This window comes from Ochotona curzoniae, unplaced genomic scaffold (genome assembly GCF_017591425.1).
Source record: "Ochotona curzoniae isolate NIBS_2020 unplaced genomic scaffold, NIBS_Ocur_1.0 scaffold_2453, whole genome shotgun sequence".
Lineage (NCBI taxonomy): Eukaryota > Metazoa > Chordata > Mammalia > Lagomorpha > Ochotonidae > Ochotona > Ochotona curzoniae.
In genome coordinates this window covers 8,992,225-9,010,760 of record NW_024467094.1, presented here as the reverse complement: position 1 = coordinate 9,010,760, position 18,536 = coordinate 8,992,225, and positions in this window count along the sequence as shown.

Sequence of the window (18,536 nt, the reverse complement as noted above, 5' to 3'; positions counted from 1 at the left end):
TACTTATGTTTATGTTGGAAGCAGGAAAAATAATCATGGGCATTATTCTTTGATAAATCTTTTGTCAAGGTTAGACACAATGTGAAGTGTGAAGCCACATCGCCCAACACGTTTGAGCTGTTACATTAAAATCATCATCCTCTCTTAAACTTCGGACAGATCCTTTATCATTAGTCATTTGGAAAATATTAGTCCACTGAGCTATGCAGGTCCTTCAAATGTTGACATATTTCATTATCCAATCTAAAAACGTCACATCTGCTAATATCACCAGACGTCTCATGAAATAAGGTTTTAAGCACTGAGAGCTGTTTGAGTCACTGGGGCCATTATAAGATCTCCACAGTTCTAATTTTCCTTTGAAAACTTGATTGTTATCATGCACAGCAAATATTGTCTGTACTCTCTCTTGAATTGAACAGGTTGGCGTCATCTTTGGAAACTATCTAAAAGTTGCTCCAAGTCTGAATAATCACACAGCTTGACTCGCAGTCATTTTGTTCATGTACACAATGGCGTTCCCTGAGAAAAGGAGCTTGTTCAGCTCACACTGGCAATAAGCACGCAAGGACTTTTCCTAGAGAAAAGCATTGTACTCTGGCAAGCAGCAGTGGCGCCTTCTGTGTAATTCCCATCTCATCACACAGAATATTAAAAAGACTTGTTCTCAAGAGTCAAGCACTAATAACATTGAAACTGTTTACTGCTTTATTAAAAACACTCAAGAGGCATCAATGCGCTCCTTCTGGGTATATTTGGCAGGGAGGGATACAGTGGCTACCAGAACAGTTGGTTGCCGTTTTCCTGATCCCTGTACGTTGGCAGCATCGGGTCAAATTTCTCCTGGTAGGAAAGGCACATCATATTCCATTAGCAGTGCAAAAATCATGGTGACTTGATGAATCCCTTGACATGTCTCAGACATTGCCAAGAATCCAAGACCATATTCTCAAATCTGCTCTTTTGAATTTTGAAATCTGAAATTCAGCACATTTGCATGTGCCATTCTGTCTGACTAAAAAAAAAAAAATTCTGACTTCCTGTGCTTTTGACAATCGAGTCCTTCTTTCAGACCCTGCTTGTCCATATTTCACTTACTCCCACCTGAGTCAAGGCTAGAGGTTAGCTTTGAAAGGGACTGTCCAGGAGCTACTTTGTAACAAAGAGAAAGCTAGCAGGAGCACTGACAAAGACCTCAACAGGGTCTATAGATACATACGGGTGCATATGTACATGTTTTTAGGGTCTTTAACCTGAAAACAGAAAACACAGACTGGGAAACCTGAGAGCTCAAACATAACAGACACAGATTGCAACCTTGCAAGACCAAGCCAAGAGTTAGGGGAAAGTGGTAGGGTCAGGTGGTAGAATTAACCGGGGAAGCTACTAGGAGTAGTCAGCAGAAGTGCAGTAGACAAAATCAGTGAATGTGGGGGAACATGGTCAGATCTCTAATACTTTATGAAGGAAGATTAAAACTGGGAAGTAGAAAAACATAGAATCTTTTATAGAATGATAATAATAAAAATAATAAAGGTGGGGAAAAAAAACACAAAATCTCTACATTCATTTGAACAAAACCATCAGGTGAGTCGAGTGTACAGTGCTTGATCAAGTAGGGTGAAGCAACTGACAGTGTGGCATGGTGGGTTAAGCCACCCCTTGGGATGTCCATATCGCATTTCAGAGTACCTGGAATCAAGCCCAACTCCTTTGCTTCAGATCCAGTTTCCCACTAGTGTGCCTGGGAGGCAGCAGATTATGGCTCAAGTGCTTGGGTCCTGCTATCCGCTCGGGAGACCTGGATGGCGTTCTGGGCTCCTGGCTTTGGCCTAGTTCAGTCCTGAATATTGCAGGCCTCTGGGGAATGAACCAATAGAGGGAAGATATCTTTCTGTGTGTGCCTGTTTGTATGTCTGCATGTGTGGGCAAAGAGAGGGGAGAGGGAATTATGCCTTTTGAATAAGTAAATTAATTTTTTTAAGAAAAATATTTCACAAAGGCCACAGTGTTTCTGTACCATGTCCTAATTGTTCTGTCCTTGAGACCCATATCCAGGGTGATAGCAATACCATAATTAGGAAGCAGACACACACACACATATGAAGCTAACAGTAAATGTTGTACATGTGTCTCCATCCAGAAGGATGAGCCAGGAAACAGTTGCAGAGCAGAGCGAAACAGACAAGGTCTGAGGTTATGAGGGAAAAGAACATGAGTTGCATAGAATGGTTGATCACGCCTAAGTCATTAGGGAAGGGTTTCGGGTATACCTGTTGGGTCAGCCTTCCTTGAAGTCAGTGTAGACTGCAAGTCATGTGGTGGGGAGCTGCACTGTCTGGCCTGTCTGATTATCAGCTGTGCCTCCACTGTGCCTTCTGTACCCCTGCAGTCCAAGGGGATCAGTGAGGGCAGAACTGTGGGTCAACTGAGGGGGGAAGGCTTGAGATTTTCTGACAGCTGTTTTGAACACTAGTCCAGCAGGCAGAAGCTGGTGCATTGGGACCATGTTGGGGACTCTGTCACAGCCATAGGAATCTGAGGTTTCACTCTCTGAATCTGGCAATATGGCACAGAACAATGGTATTCAAAGTTAACTATAGTTGCCCTTAGGGCTGTAAATACCCCTCCTGATGTTGAGCTGGCAACTAGGAATCAGTAAGAGGATAAGCTGAAAGAAGACAACTCGAAGGAATTCAGACGTGGAAAAATATGGGTGATAGCAATTGGAAGCTTACTACCCAGGAGCAGGGTGGGTATGTGACCTGTATTTGTGCCCCACATGGCTTAACACACAGATAGCTAGCTGTTCTTTCTCAATTCTGGGGCAGGGAAGAGGGGGTGTCAGAAATCCAAACTCCAGGTGTCTGACAGGTTTGTTTCTTCTGGAGTCCCTGGGGTTGGGGATACATCTATCCCAGCTTTTTCTCTTGGTTTCTGGCATTGCCTGCAATTCTTGGCATGCATTGACTTGCACACGCATCACCCCAGTCTCTTGTGTCAAGTGGTGACAGCCCTGCTTCTGTCTCTGCTCCTCTTCCTATAAGAACGTCAGTCACACTGGGTGAGGCCCCATTCAGATGAGCTCATCTCAAAGACTCCTCTCAAATGAGGCAACATTCACAGATAGAGGGCAACCATAACAGAGCCCATCTGTGAGGCAGCTGAATGGGAGTGATAAACACAATAGATACCAACCCCTCTGACTTCATGGCTGTCAACCTGAACCCTGGAGTCTATGGGTTCTGATGAGCACTGTTGGCAAGGCTAAAGCAGGGACATCTGGGACTTCAGGGCACCAGAGGAAGGGCTAGATCATCGGGACCAGGACAGAAGGTCTAGGGCAACGGACACTCCCCAGGGCAATGGACACTCCCAGCCAAATGGGTGTTTAATCTTGCAGGAAGCAGTAAGAGGTCTCTGTTATGAGGAAAAAAGAGTAGGAGATAGTTGGAAGGGAACAGGAGGGTTGGGAATTCAAGCAAAGCTGGCCATGGCTCCGCCAAGATGAACTCTTGGGGAGCTGTCATCCCTTTCTAGTGCCCCCTCCTGAGCCCCAAACCTGAAGAGGTAGCAGTCATGCCACACAGTATGCCCCTGGGTGCCTTCTTTTCCCTTTGACATGGCTTGCTAGACTCCTTCCACACACCAGGGATGGGAACACAGAGAAGACCATGGTGCAGTGCCCTATAGCGTCATTGGCAGCCGCAGCAGAAGTGGTTGGGGGTGGACAGTAACGTGAGGGGCTAAAATTATTCAAGCTCTTAAAATGGTCTAATAAGGTAAATTTCCTCCTGCTATGAACTCATTTAATTGTAAAGATCTTAATAAATTCAGCCTGATTAACTCCAACCTTGTGGGGGGAAGGTTATTCAGTATTGTAGAAGTAATTTTAAACAGAAGCCAAAAAAAAAAAAAAGAGTGAAAAGGAAGAAAACCTTTAATGTTGAATAAAGGGTTTGCAGGGGAAGTGTGCAGAGGTCGGAGTTGGTAGCAGTGGGGGTGCGGCATGCAGTGGTGGGTGGAGTGGAGCTTCTGAATTCACACCACTGCCTTTGAGAAAGTTCCTTTCCCAAAGTTGGTGGATCCTAGGCAATTCCCCCAGGTCTGGACCAGCTTGCCTAGTACCTGGCCCGGGGCTGAAGCAAAGGTGTGAACTCTTTGGGGAGCTTCAGAATGTGGCTGGTCCCTATCCTGGTTAGTCCTCACCTGTCCTACCTCAACCCTGGTGCTGGCCTGCCCCAGAGTGACCTCTGTGTTGCTGCTCCTTGGTGTTCAGGGACCAGGTGTCCTCAGTGTTGCATCCTGGCTCAACTGCTTTGCCTGAACTTGCCTCTGCTCTTCAGAGGAGTACCTTCCTCCCTGTCCCAGAAGCAGTTAGCTCTCCCTGCTCCTGTGCTCCCAGGGTGCCAGTTGGTGGTGTTTGTTTTCCAGAGCTCCCAGAGCTGACATGCACGCCCTGGCCCTCCCCTTGTCAGACTTCTCCCATCAGCCGCTTGAGTCCCCAGACACTAACCCTGAACTGCAGGCTGGCCTATGCCATCTGAAAAAGGAATCCATTTAGCAAAAATAATACTCCTTAGGTCCAGGCACAATGAGCTGCCTGAGACAGGCAACAGATAAGCTCAAGGCTGCCACAGCACCCTTGATTTTAAACATGAGAGTGGGAGGGATGCAGAGTTTACTGACTTATATTTGAGGGTCCAGGAAACCCAAGTAACTCCCATCCTGCCCTCAAGATTCCTGACCTGCTAAGAAAAGCCCTTAGTGTCCCCCCCCACCCCGCCAGCTGTCATTCTCTGTTGGCCCTCCCTAGCGTTAACACGTGCTGCTTTCTCTGCCAGACATTGTTTTTTTTTTTTTTATTGTTGCTTACATTGTATTATGTAGTACAGTTTTATAGGCGCTGGGGATTCCCCCCACCCCTCCCATACCCCTCCCCCCATGGTGGATTCCTCCACCTTGTTGCATAACCTTAGTTCAAATTCAGTTGAGATTCATTGCTTGCAAACACATGCCTAGCATGAAGTTCAGCGTCTTATTGTCCAGATAAGTTCAGTGGCCTCTTGGGGAGACCTTCTATGGTCTGAAGATAGGTCTGACAGAGTAAAGATCCGGTCAGTTAAAAGCCCCAACAGACATTGTTTTTATCCCCACACCCTCCTTCCTGGCTGACTGTGAACCACTCTGCAAGCCCCAGCTGGTACACCACCTCCTAACAGCCTTGCACCAGCCAGGCTAATGAAGACTTAGAAATATCAGCATTGGTCAGTGTTGTTGTTGCTTAAACTAAGGGTTATATTTCATGAGCAATCAGAGAATTAAATGATTGGGTTGCAATCTGCATTTTTTTGCCCTTATTATCATGTCTAAATTATTTGTTCATTTGAGAGGCAGGAGACACAGAAGAAAACAGAAATCATATTTTCTGGTTCACTTCCCAGATGCCTGCAATGACCAGGGCCGGGCCAAACCCAACTGGGGAGCCAGACACTTGATCCAAGCCTCCAATCTGGGGGGGAGGGACACATTCACTTGAGTCGTCCCTGTGGCTTCTAGGATTTGCTTTAGAAAGGAGTCAAAATATTCCAATATGGGATAAAACTGTTTTATCTAGTATTTTTTAATTTTAAAAAGGATTTACTTATTTTTATTGGAAAGGCAAATTTACAGAGAGAATGAGGGAGAGAAAGATCTTCCACAAGCTACTTTATTCCCAAAATGACCGCAACAGCCAGAGCTGAGCTGATCCTAAGACCTGGAGCTTCTTTCGAGTCTCCCACACAGGTGCAGGGTCCCAAGGCTTTGGGCCATCCTGGACTGCTTTCCCAGGCCACAAGTAGGGAGATGGATGGGAAGCGAAGCAGCCAGGATTAGAACTGGCACCCATATGGGACCCTGACATTTCAAGGTGAGGATTTAGCCACTGGGCCATTGTACTGGGCCTTATCTAGTATCCTAATCAGTAGCCAAACACCTACCTGACCTTTCTTTTTCAGCAGAGTCAACTTCACTGAAGAAAGGTAAATATTGCTTGTTAAAGTTGTTCAAATTATGTGACACAGAAAGAAACAAAGAGAGAGAGAGAGACAACTCGCTGGGTGCACCTGTGTTGTGATAGAAAATGTGTTTCTTACGTAGATAATGGTCCAAAGCTTTGAAAACCACAGCTGTATGGATCTCTGCTGCCCAGCCAGGCTGGGGATCATGGTTTTCATTTTTCAGGACTTTTTTAAGCTGTGCAGTTGTTGTCTGAAGTGCAAGGTAGGAGGCCAGGAAGAAACACAGCTACGACGTCCCCTGAGAGGCATTCTGTGTACGCTGGGTTTCAGCAGCATCTTCCTCCCAAGATGCACAGCACTCCAGGCTTTTAGCCCTCTCCTGTAGACGCAACTGACGGGGAGTGTTTTGTGAGTGTAAATGGCCCGAATATGTGGCTGTTGGCCCGTGGGTGTCCCACAAGTACATTCCAGGGTAACTGCCTTTAAAAATGAAATTGGCTCTCAGGCGGTCGTGATATAAGTGATTACTGGTTGCCAAGTCACTGCACCCCAACCGTGAAGCTCTTGTGGGACCTCCTCTTGGCAGGTGACACATCCTTGGCCTTCAAAGACCCCACCGTGGCCTATGGCTGAGATGCAGTGTCATCAGCCAACCTGGTGTGCACCTGGCATTGATTCCAGCTCTGTTGGCTCGCTGAGAACAGCACTGAGCCGACTTCCATAAACAAGGGCATCCATCTCTGTCAGTCCTAATGAACTGTGTTTGTCAGACAGAAACCAGAGAGCATCTGTGTTGGAGGGAGACAGATCACTTCATCCAAGCCTCCTGATGTGGCAGCCTCTGGGCACATGGCGATCATGGCATTTAAGTTTGGAGGAGTCTGCAGGAGTCACATGAAGCGGGAGAACTGGCTGCCCTGACCATTGCCGTTGAGAGAGGGTATATGGGCTGGCAAAGCACTGGCTGGTGCTTCTCTCCCTGATGCTGCACTTGGGTCCAGAGTAGGCACCCTGCAGGTACTTGGGCAGGAAGACAGAGGAAGAGGCAGCATCCTCCATTCTCACAGCATGATGCAGGCCCCAGGAAAAATGACTATGGTTGCTTCCACTCACTTTCTTTACAGATGTGTTTGAAAGAGACTCCTGGATGTTAAAGAAACCCATCTCCCATGAGCTTAGGCAATTGGGGATGCTGTATTGATGCACACACAAGGAGGCTGAACAGCTGGGCTGCCTACACAATTGTATCCAACGGCTCCATAGCCTCTGCCTCAACCCCAAGGCAACCTCTGCATGCTGGTTGTGTTCTCTCTGTGCTCCTGGGGATTTGGGTTAGGGGAGCAGGATTTCAACACTGATGGCTCCCAGGTTTTCTTCTGAGAGCTCCTGCCTCTGGCCAGGAGAGAACTGCCATTGGCCATTTTCGATCAATGGACAAGATAATCATCTATTGGAGAAGTGGTCACATAAGGCAACTGCCATGGGAACCACATGGCTAGCATCCATTCTTAGGGAAAAAAATGGAGTTCTTGGCAGTCATGCTAAAGTGACTACTTCAATGGTCTTTGGTTCTTGCTTGCTCACCAAACATACATCCAACTCTGTTTCTTATCCTTTCCACCCACTTCCATGTCCAGAGCGAATAAACCATTCATTCCTCTGAAGATACTCAAAGACTATCACGGGGAGAGTGGAGGAGTTGTAGGATGCTGCTTCCTTCGCATCCAATATTCAGGACTCCATGTGACATTTAACAGTGACACCAGGGCAAATCCTAGGCTTGCCAGGTAGCTTTGTTGGTTCCGATGGTCAAATATCTCCAAGGTTGGCATTCCAGTGGACTTGGCCTCGTGCCTGAGCTGCTTCTCATTTCTCTCAGCCCTGAGTTCTCAGTTATACCCAATATAATAAGGATAACTTGTCAACTTTTTAAAAATGTATTCAGTCTTGGAGGGAGATACTCTCATACACAACACTCACACAGCAACAAGAGGGGCTGGACCAGGGCAAAACCAGGAGCCGGAAACTCAATCCAAACCTGCCAGGTGAGTAGCAGGAACTCGATCACTTGACCCATGGCCTCTGCCTTCCAGGGTTTGAATTAGCAGGAAGTGTGAGTCAGGAGCTGAGTCCAGGACTCAAATTCAGACACTCCAACGTGGTAATGTGTTATGTAGACATCTTAGCCACTAGGCTGAACCCTGTTCCAGGATCATACTTTTGAATGGTGAGACAGTTGGCAAAAGAATTTCATATTCATGATCTCAGGAGCTCAAATATTTTTGGCCCAAAACCTGAGCAAAGTTTAAAAATGCATGATAGAAAACAAAACAATTAGCGATCTTACCTCACTTCAGGATTCATTTTATAAAAGTATTTGTAAAATAAGCTTAGAAGAAGCTGGACCCATTGTTATACATGATAAACCCTGATGGTTTCTTTTAAATGATTTTTCTTTTTTCTATTATGCTTTTGCAATATCTCTGAAGTTTGTGCATGACCCACCAGTGAAACTGAATGTCCACTTTCATAAATGCATACGGCCTTATATGTGTTTCCCAGGTTACTCTTCTCATTGAACAGTTACATTGCAACAAGGGCTACATGAAGAATGTCCTTCTGGTTACCAGAACCTGAAATTTTTATATGTTATCCCACTTAGTCCTTCCCAAAACTCAATGAAAAGGACCTATTCCTTCCATTGCATATCTAGGGAAACTGAAGATGAGTGTTTGAGGTCAAATGTTGCATGAGTTAAATTTTGTATCCTTATTACTTTAAGATATCTGAGCAGAGCTAACTTACATTGGAAGGCTCAGGGTTGTAGAAGTTCATAGCCCATTGGTCTGGTGTCCAATGAAGGTGGCAGACGGTAGAATACAGGTGGAGGGAGAATTCTACAACAAGCTAGAGAGCAGAGAAAACAGCCAGGACCTGCTCAACCTTTATAACCATCCCTCTCAAAAAGAGCTCTCTTCTGGGGATGTACTCCCATGACATAAAACATCCCAGGAAGCCCACCTCCTACACATCATAATTGTATCAACTCTCTACTCCCTAACTCCCTGGCTATCGTGTCAATTCAGGCTTCTGCGGAACATGCAAACGGAACATGCAAACAAGCATGTAACCATACAAGATGTTAACCAAGCTCTGAGCAACAGAACAACACTGAAATCCAGGCTGTCGGAGAGTGAAACTCTTTCTCTCATTGTGAAACTCCCTTTGGGAGAGCTGGTGAATCCTGAGCAGTATTATAAACTGAAAGGTTCTTTGCTGCTTCTGTTGAAGGTGGATTCTCATTTCCTATCTCTTCAACCTGGGCCAGCCTTGGAGATCCACTGGGCTAACGGAATGAAGCAGAAGTAACCTTCTAGGACTACTTTAGCTAGGTCAGAAGAAATCGTCAGACCCTGCCTCCAAGCGCCTTGGGTTACCACATGAAGAAAGTCAAGCACTTTGAGACTTCACCATTCTGAAGGCCCTGTGTAGGGTCTATGGTTGACAGCCCAGATGAGCCCTTCTGCCTTCCATTCATCCCCAGCAGGGAGCAAACACATCTTGTCTGCAGTAGTCTAACCAACATGGAGCAGAAGAATCACCTGGCTGATCCCTGCCCTGATTCCCAACCCACACAGGTAAGACATGTAATAAATTAATTCCTTGTCTTAAGCCATGAAGTTTGGAATATTTTGCTGTTCAGCAGTTGCTGGCCTGAACACAAGTTTCATGGGTTCCAAACCATCATTAACTTTCAGCCAAAAGGTTCTTAGGAGTCTCTGCTCATTCTCCCTACAGCTGAATGGGCTGGATGAGGCCTCAATCCCACCACATCCATTCTGCCCAAACATACTGAGACGCTCCCCCAACATCTTTCTCTTCTCTTTTGTCAGAGCTCCACATGGAAGACAAATTCCATGGGACCTTTGGGGTCTTCCAAACCCCTATCTCGTGCATGCTCATCTGTCTGGCTAGCTCCTGGATGCATGTCTTTCATGGAAGGCAAAAGAGAAAGAAGGGAACTAACCCATTGACACTGTAGGAGAGCCAGACATGGCGATGGACATAAATAATAGAAAGGCATTTCTTTACATTTCCATGAGAGTTTCAGGGCACCTTGACTGATAGTAGAGAGAAGAAAAGCAGCCTAGAAATCAAAAAGCTTTTCTTCTTAAAAGCGAGCTTTGTAGCACTTGGGCCCATCACCACACGAGTAAGGAAGAAAGAAACTCCATGCATTCCCCCAGGAGGCTGGGTTGTAAGAAATGGGGGTGAGTAGAGGTTAGTGGGGGAGGAAGTGTCGGAGCTGTTTGTTAATATTTACTCAAATTAATGAGATGTTGAGCAACAGCCTCTACATAAAAGCCTCAGTTAAAATTAGTAAGTAGTTCATCCTGTTCTAACAATATGGAATAATTAATTTCCACACTCATTTTTCCCCCCACACAAACAGTAATTAAAGAGAAATACTGTACAGCTGCACCTGTGCTTCATTTCTCGCTTACACAGTGAGTAAACCCGACCTTTTATTGATGAGAAGAGATGCACATTGGAAACCCACAGGAAGAGCATCCAAACCTCCACAGGCCTCCCTGGAGACAGGCAAGAAATCTCACCCTATCAAACCACACGGTGGTGTCCGCCCTGCAACGACCTGAGTTCTGACTTCCAGCTCCTCTGAAAGTTGCAAGGCTGTGATGGAGTGAGACCCCTGTGAGGTGCCTACCCCAGGAACAAGGACAGAAATCACTTCCACGTCCCATTTCTGCTCCTTTCTGGCTGGGCCTGGATTCTCTGCCTCCAAGTGAGTGTGTGTGGACAGAGTGAGTTCAAGTTCAGCAGTTCAAGTTCATGCCTCTCCCATGGACTTTCGCCATCTCCAGCTGGCTGAAGGACTCCAGCCACACTGTCAAAGGGAGGCCAGAGCCAGAAAAGGCAGAAGAGCTAATATTTGCACTGCACTTTACGGTTTGTTCTTGACAGCTCCCACACTCATTATGCAAAGTTATTCCGTTCTCCAGCTAACTCCCCACAGGACTCCTGCAGCAGCTGCCTCTGCCTGGAAACTCTGGCTTCTGCCTTTAGTCTCTGACACCGCCCTGCAGCCAACATCTCATGCCCACAGACAACCCGCTGGGGATGGCCCTGACCCAATGGGGGAGCCAGGACTGTGCACTTCAGAGTCATTTCTTTATCTACCAAAAGGCAAATATCGGCCAGCTCAGTTCTTAAACTCCAGATGGCTTTATTTCTGAAAAAGGTATTGTGTGTCTAAGGAGGTGGCCTCTGATTCTTTACTCTGGAAGAAGCGAAGCATCATTGGAGGCAGCAGACCCTGATAGAGGCCTTGAAGTCCAACATTCCAAAGACACAGAGACAGACAGCAGCTTAGTTTACTCCACTCCGAATGACACAACTTGGGTTGTGGAATTAACACTCATCCCGCAGGCCCCACCATGGCTGCTTGTGCAGCACCTGCCATACTGACGGGTAACTGAATGCCATTGTCAGTGACCCCCTAATAGACCATGAGCTCTCTGAGACCAGGATATCAACTGCTTGTCAAGTGCCTTGCCCTATGGCATGGAAGAGATGCTCTGTAATCATCTGGCAAATTAGTGCCTAGGGAACTGAGCAGTTCCTTGGGTGATGTGTAACTAAAATCCCAGAGAGGAACAGTTTAGGAAAGAAGGGGGTGTTGTTTCAGTTTGCACATGGAGGTTCTCAGTCCAAGATTGGGCGGCCTCATTAGCCCCTGGAAGAGTCTCACAGTGGTGGAGCAGAGTGTGTGGGAAAGATCATAGATGAGGCAGGAAGCTGAGAGAGACACAGGAAGAGTGCTTTTGTTGTGAGAACTGCTCCCCTAAAAATCCAGAGAGCTCCCAGCAGGCCCACTGATCAGAGGCCATAAATTAATCAGGTCTCCACCCTTAATCCATTGCACACTATCATGTGACTTTGGAGTTTGGGGAAGGGTCATGTGCTGCTGTAGGTTAAGCTGCTGCTCAGGATGCCAACACCCCATATCAGAGTGCAGATTTCAGTTCTGGCTACCCTGCTTCCAATTCGCCTCCATGCTAAAGCATCGAGGAAGCAGCCTAGGCACCTGACTCGCACATGAGAGATCTAAATAGGATTCCTTGTTCTGGCTTTGGCCTGGCCAGCTCCATATATGGCGGTCGTTTGAAACGTGAACCAGCAGATATGAGATTCTCTCTCTTTCTCTTCCTCCCTCTTCCCTACTTTTCTCTTTGTGTCACCCTTCCTTTAAATTAATAAATAATAAGTACCTCTTTTAAAAGAGTTTGGAATTTAAATGTCTGCGTTTAAACTTTTGGGAGTGAGTTTGGTTCTGTGCCAGCTACCAAAAGAATATAAGCTGGCATCAAGCAGCTCTTAGCACAGAACTTCCTTTCTGAGTTGGAGCACTCCAGGACTTGCACCATCACTCACCATTCTACTCCTTTCTTTTGTATGACTATAGAACATGGGAGAGAAAGCTAAGCCCCTGGGGATTGCTTGGAATTGTTACTCAAGTCACCAGATGCAATTCTAACCTCACTGTCACAACACCTCCACATGCACGTGAGCCGTACTACATAGGGACTGAATTCTAGGACTTCCTTCCAGGCAATAGTATCAAGTAGGAACACAGAAGAGACAAAGTGGGTATGCCCTGCATGGTTTATAACTAACATGCTTGACCAGCATCGGAGGAGGTGCAGCAGGTGTCTAGAACCCTGGGGTGTCAGCTGGAGTCCCTACTTACACCCATTCTTCACAGCATCCTAACCCCCAACCTCCATGAAGTCTGTCTTGTTTCACTCAAGTCTGGCAATCACAGATTCACCCGGCTTTATAAGTTTAGCTCCTTCATGTCCTTGCCCTCCCTCTTACAGAGTAGTTATACCCTCCTGCAGGCAGAATAATGACCTCTGTTCTAGTCCATTTTGCACTATAACAAAATGCCCAGGGCTGGTAGTTTGGAAAGAAAATCAACTTATTCCAGTTCATGGTTTTAGAGGTAGAAAAGTTGAAGGACACAATGCCCTTTTCCCACGAGATGTACAATGTTCATTTTCAGAATCTCTGACTGTGCTTAGTCACACAAAATGCTGATAAGATTACCTTAAAACAGAGACATCACAGTGTATTCTCTGGTGGGACCTAGTGTGGTTACTAAGTGCTTCCACCTCCCTAGAAGAGGGATTCAAGAATCAAGAGAGAACCAGAGGCCTGGAAGTCTGAGAAAGGCTTGTCTCATCATTGATGGTTTGAATGAAGGCAGGAGAAGGGGCCGTCAGCCAAGGAACAAAATGAGGGTGAGGCGCTTTGTTCTGCCAGGAGCCTTCTGTGTATTTATAACATCATTCGTGAGCTTTGCAAAATCGTTAACTTAGCCTGTTATAGGTTTGTTGGATTTCAGCTCCTACCTCGGTTAGTGTGGCAGGGCCAGACCAAATGATTTTGAGTGTCTTGTCTGGCCCATGGGCCAGCCTTCCAATACCCTTGCTCCAGAAGCAAAAAATACAAGGAAATAGAATCTCCTCCAGAGTCACCATAGGAGGGCAGCTTGGCCAATGCTTTGATTTCACTCTGAGATCATCTGTGTGGTCATTAATGGAGCAGCAATAAGAAACAAGTGTGCCCTTCTGGCCTGTCCTTCTATTTCACACCACACCACCAGAGCTGTTCTTGCCAGGTCACATGCGTAACATTCACAAGTCACAAAGGGCTTTTTTTAAAGTAGTTGTCCAGACCAAGGCATGTCCCCTACTGCCCCTCTTCCAATAGGAAAGCCCCTACTACTATGAATTCTAAACTGTTGATTATAAAATATGTCTCTAAAGAGATATGAACTTAAAGGGAAACAAACTGGTGGGATCTGCTAGTTCAGGATCTAATTTCTGTTGGTAGCCTTTTTCCACCAAATGAAAAGAGTGGTCAGCCCACCCCAAAATCATACCCAACCTCCAACACACCAAGATATAGAGCATTGGATGTGTTTATTATTTTTTTTTTTTCTTTTCTTTTCTTAGAGCATTGTATGTGTGCTCCATTTGTATTCTCGAGGTGGCTGGCACTCACCAAGGACTGCAGGCAGCCATTCACTGAAATCTTTCTTCTCATCAGCCTGTCCATTCCTGCAACCTTGTTTCCTGAGGGCCATTGACCCACACAGTGTGTACTTGGAATATCTCTAGGCCCTGGGAGAAGGGTCAGGCATTCCGGTGCTCAGAGCACATTGTTGTCTCTTAAGGCTATAACCCAGGCAATGGCGCCAGCATGCAATAAGGACAGAGGGCTGGATCAGCATCCCTGTTCTCATTCCACTGGTGCTTATGGATGACTTGGGCCCTCTCTGCTGGCTGTGCTATTACTGAACATATCCTAGGTCTGGGTCCCTTTCATTTAAGCACAGGCTGTGATGTGTCTTATTGTATTCCAGGGAAGCAGGGCAAGTTGGAAGAGAGCACCCTGGGGTGGATGAATTAGATGGATTTTGGGCTACAGTTGGTGGGGTTAGCTCAGGCACCATGGGTCATCAGAAGAAGGCAAAAGCTGTGAGCAAGATTCCAGAAATTACTGGGGGGACCATACCAAGGAAATAAGCTTTATTCATAAGCTCAGAGGACTAGAGGGATTTAGAAAATAACCAAGAAATGAGGGTGGAATGAAATTAAAGGTCCACAGCATAAAGCAACACAGAAGTCTAGAGAGACTGAGCCTACATTAACTGTTCTGTGAGTCTCTCTCTTCCAAGGCTTCTTGGTTATGCTCCATTTGCTACCCTGGCCCAGTAGGTGAGATGACCTCAATACATATTACAGCACCTGCCTAAAACTGATCAATGCACATGATCAGTCAATGGTTACAGGCTTGAGTTTAACTGATTTTGTTTGGTTCAGCAACTTCTGACCACATTATTGAGGCATTTTGGATTTTGTGTCATTACAAGTATAGCTAGTAGGAACATTTCAGTGGTCTATGTTAAGAACTCCAAGAATACTCCCAGTGTGTATGCCAGTGAAGATCCTGTTGGGAATCTAGTCCAACAGCATCAGCAAAGACCTTGCACCATGATGCTCATCATGATATAATTTACACTTGATAAGAACGACTGAGACTTCTGAATTCTGTTCCAACAGGTAAAGAGCTTGGAGGTTACAACTTTATCTTAACAAGTAGAAAGCTGGACAAAATGGGATTGAAAAATGGGTCACAGGGCAAAAAAATTGTCCTCCAAATCAGAGAGGCCAACAGGAGGAAACAGAGAATCACAACCTCTTCAATCAGAAATCCATGAGATAGAACCTCACAGGCAGCAGTGTCAGGGAAGCGAGAAATGAACTGTAGTTGCTGAATTGCTGGAGGTTCAGCGTAGACAAGTCTAAGAGATTAAAAACTTCAGGGTTGGGCACAGTCTTGGGGAGAGTGGCCCGTGGTGTGTGTGCTTTACTTCTGAGAGTTCAACTCGGGTACTACATGTCTGAATAAAATCTCAACATTGTGAGCATTCTATTCTTTTCAAGGTCTGCCATCTGGGGAAATGGTTTAAGCAGAGCCAAACCAACTTGCTGCCATCAGAACCCAACCAAGTCGAGGGATGGTAAATGGCCATCCCCAATGCTCTTCAGGCACGCTGTCCCACCCACAGAGGAGGTGATGGGGGAGTAGACGTTCTATGGATAGCCCAGAGACACAGGCTCAGAGCAACATTTACCCTTCACTTCCAGCTACTCCAGGTAGTTATTATCTCTCTAAATGTCTGTTTACAATAGTTTCTTTTTTTCCCCAATACATAATGTCCTGCTATCAAGAAAAAAAATACATAAAGGATAATAAAAACAAACCTATGGCTCAAAGAGATAGAACAAGCATCAGAAGCAGACTCACATATGATGGGGGTGTTGGGATTGCCAGAACGTTTTTTAAAACAGCCGTGAAGTACATACTATGAGCCCTGAACACTAGTAATATAAACAACATTCTAGAAAATACCGACAAGGCAATGGAAATTCTGAGAAAGAACCAAGAAAAAATATGAGCAGAAAAATATTGTAACAGAAATGAAGATCGCATTGCATAGTTTTAGTAGTAGAAGACCGAACAATGGCTGAGGAAGTTCCTTGGCCCGAGGACATCTCAGCAAATCCCTAAAACTGGAAAACCAAACAGAAAAAAAAAAAAAAGCTGTGTGTGTATGTCCATGGTCTGCAGGTCAACTAATGAATAGAAGATGTGTGTAATGGGAACATCAGGGAAGAAGAGGGAAATGAGCAGAAGAAATATTTGAGACAATAAAGACTGAGAATTCCCCCACTCATTAATGTTTGATGTCAAGCCACAGATCTAGGAAACTCAGAGAACACTAAGCAAGACAGATGATGTCACAAAACACCTATATGTACCATATTCAAATTATACAGAAAATCAAATATAAAGCAAAAATGCTGAAAGAAAGCCAAAAGACATTCCACCAAAATTAAAAGTTAAATCTTTGAGAAAGCCTGAAAACAAGAGTGTGGAGTGAAATATTTAGTGTTAGAGAGGAAAATATATCCATTGACCTAGAGTTCTGCATCCTGAGAAAATGTGTCTCAGGGTTGGCCCTGTAGTGCAGCAGGTTAATCCTGAACCTGTGGCTCTGGCATCCCATATAGACACTGATTCATGACCTAGGTGCCCCACTTTCCTATCCATTTATGGCCTGGGAAAGCAGTGGAGGATGACTTAGGTTCTTGAGCCCCTGAACCCACATGGGAAGCCCAGAGGAAGCTCCAAGTTTCAGATCAGCTCATCACTAGCTGTTGCAGCCATTTGGGACATGAATCAGTAGATGGAAGTGTGTTTCTCTCTCTCTCTCCTTCTTTCTGTCACACTGTCTTTCAAACAAAAGTAAAACATTTTTTTAAAGTTATGCCGCGGAAGTGAAGTCGAGGGGCAAGTAGATAGCCTAGCCGTTGAACGTGGGTTGCAATGTCAACATTCCATGTCAGAGTGCCGGGGACCAACCTCCAGCTGCAGTTCTTCATTTTCAGCTTCCTGCTGATGCAGATCCTGAGACCAGGCAGCAGCAATAGCTCCAACAGCTGCCTCTCTGACACAGGTGGGTGACCTGGTTTGAGTTCCCGGTTCTTGGCCTAAGCACAGTCCTGACCTAGGCTTTGCAAGCATTTGGAGAGGGAACCATGAAATGGAAACACTCTCTCTCTCTCTCTTTCTTTCTCTCTCTCTCTCTCTCTCTCTTTCTGACTGTATCTCCCAATTCCTCTCTCTGTTTTCCTCCTTCTCATTCCATCTAAAAAAAAAAAAGAAGAAGAAATGAAAAAGAAATTAAGTCTTCATTAGACAAATAAAAACTAAGAGATTTTGTTGCCAGTACATCTGCAATGTAAGAAATGCTAGAAAAAATTAGAGAGAAGAAACATGATAAAAGCTAAATAAAAACTCTTTGAATTCTTAATTGAAATAGTAATTTGGTTCAAAATTGCAACCACAACAATGTACCTAGTGTGTATGCATACAATTTAGTTATATAAATTTATGCTTACACAAGAGCAAAATAAATAGTGATGAAAACAAGGGCATCTAAGAGAAGCTAGAATTCTTTTGTTATCCTAAGGTGCTGGCACTACCTGTGAAGTGGTATCATGTAGTTGAAAGTGAACTTGTAAAGGTATTATGGTACTTCACAAAATTCATGGAAATAAATATGCAGAGCTTATGAAAAACTGGTCATGGATTTGAAAAGGTTTAGTACCAAAATAAAGTCACTTTTAGTTTCACCGTTTCCAAATTTGAAAAAACAAAAACCACATTTTTTTTCCTTTTTTTTTTTTTCTTTTGGCAGACAGTCACAGTGAGGACGCTCCCACCTGTGCGATCACTCCCCAGATGTTCACAACAGTAAGGACTGGGCCAAGCTGAAGTTGGGGGGCCAGGAACTCAATCCAGGTCTCCCCTGAAAGTGTCAGGAACCCAATTGCTTTAGTCACCCCTGCTCTCTTCCAGAGAGCCTGAAGTTGGGACCTAGAGGTAAGTATTGATATCAGGTATTTTGATCTACAGTAGGGTGGGTGAAAGAATAGACAGATATATCCATGGAGCTCAACAGAAAGCTCGTACATAGACAGACTTCAATATAATGAGATGATCTTTGACAAAGAAGCCAGAGCCACACAATGGAGAAAAGGTTATCCTTACAACAAATGATGCTGGAACAACTAGCCATCTATGTGCATGGAAAAAAAAAAAATCTCAAAACAGACTCACACTCTTCATTAAAAATATCTCAAAATGGGACATAGACCTAAATGTAAAACACAAAAATATAAAAATTCTTCGAATTCTATATAGGAGAGAATCTCAACGACCTTGGGCTTAGTGATGACTTTTTTAGGAACACCAAAGGCACAAATCATGAAAGAAAGAAAAGTTAGAGTCATTAGAATTTGAAAGTTCCACTGTATGAAAGAAACGTCAAGAGAATAAAAAGGTAAGCCACAGACCAGGGGAAAATGCTTGCAAAAG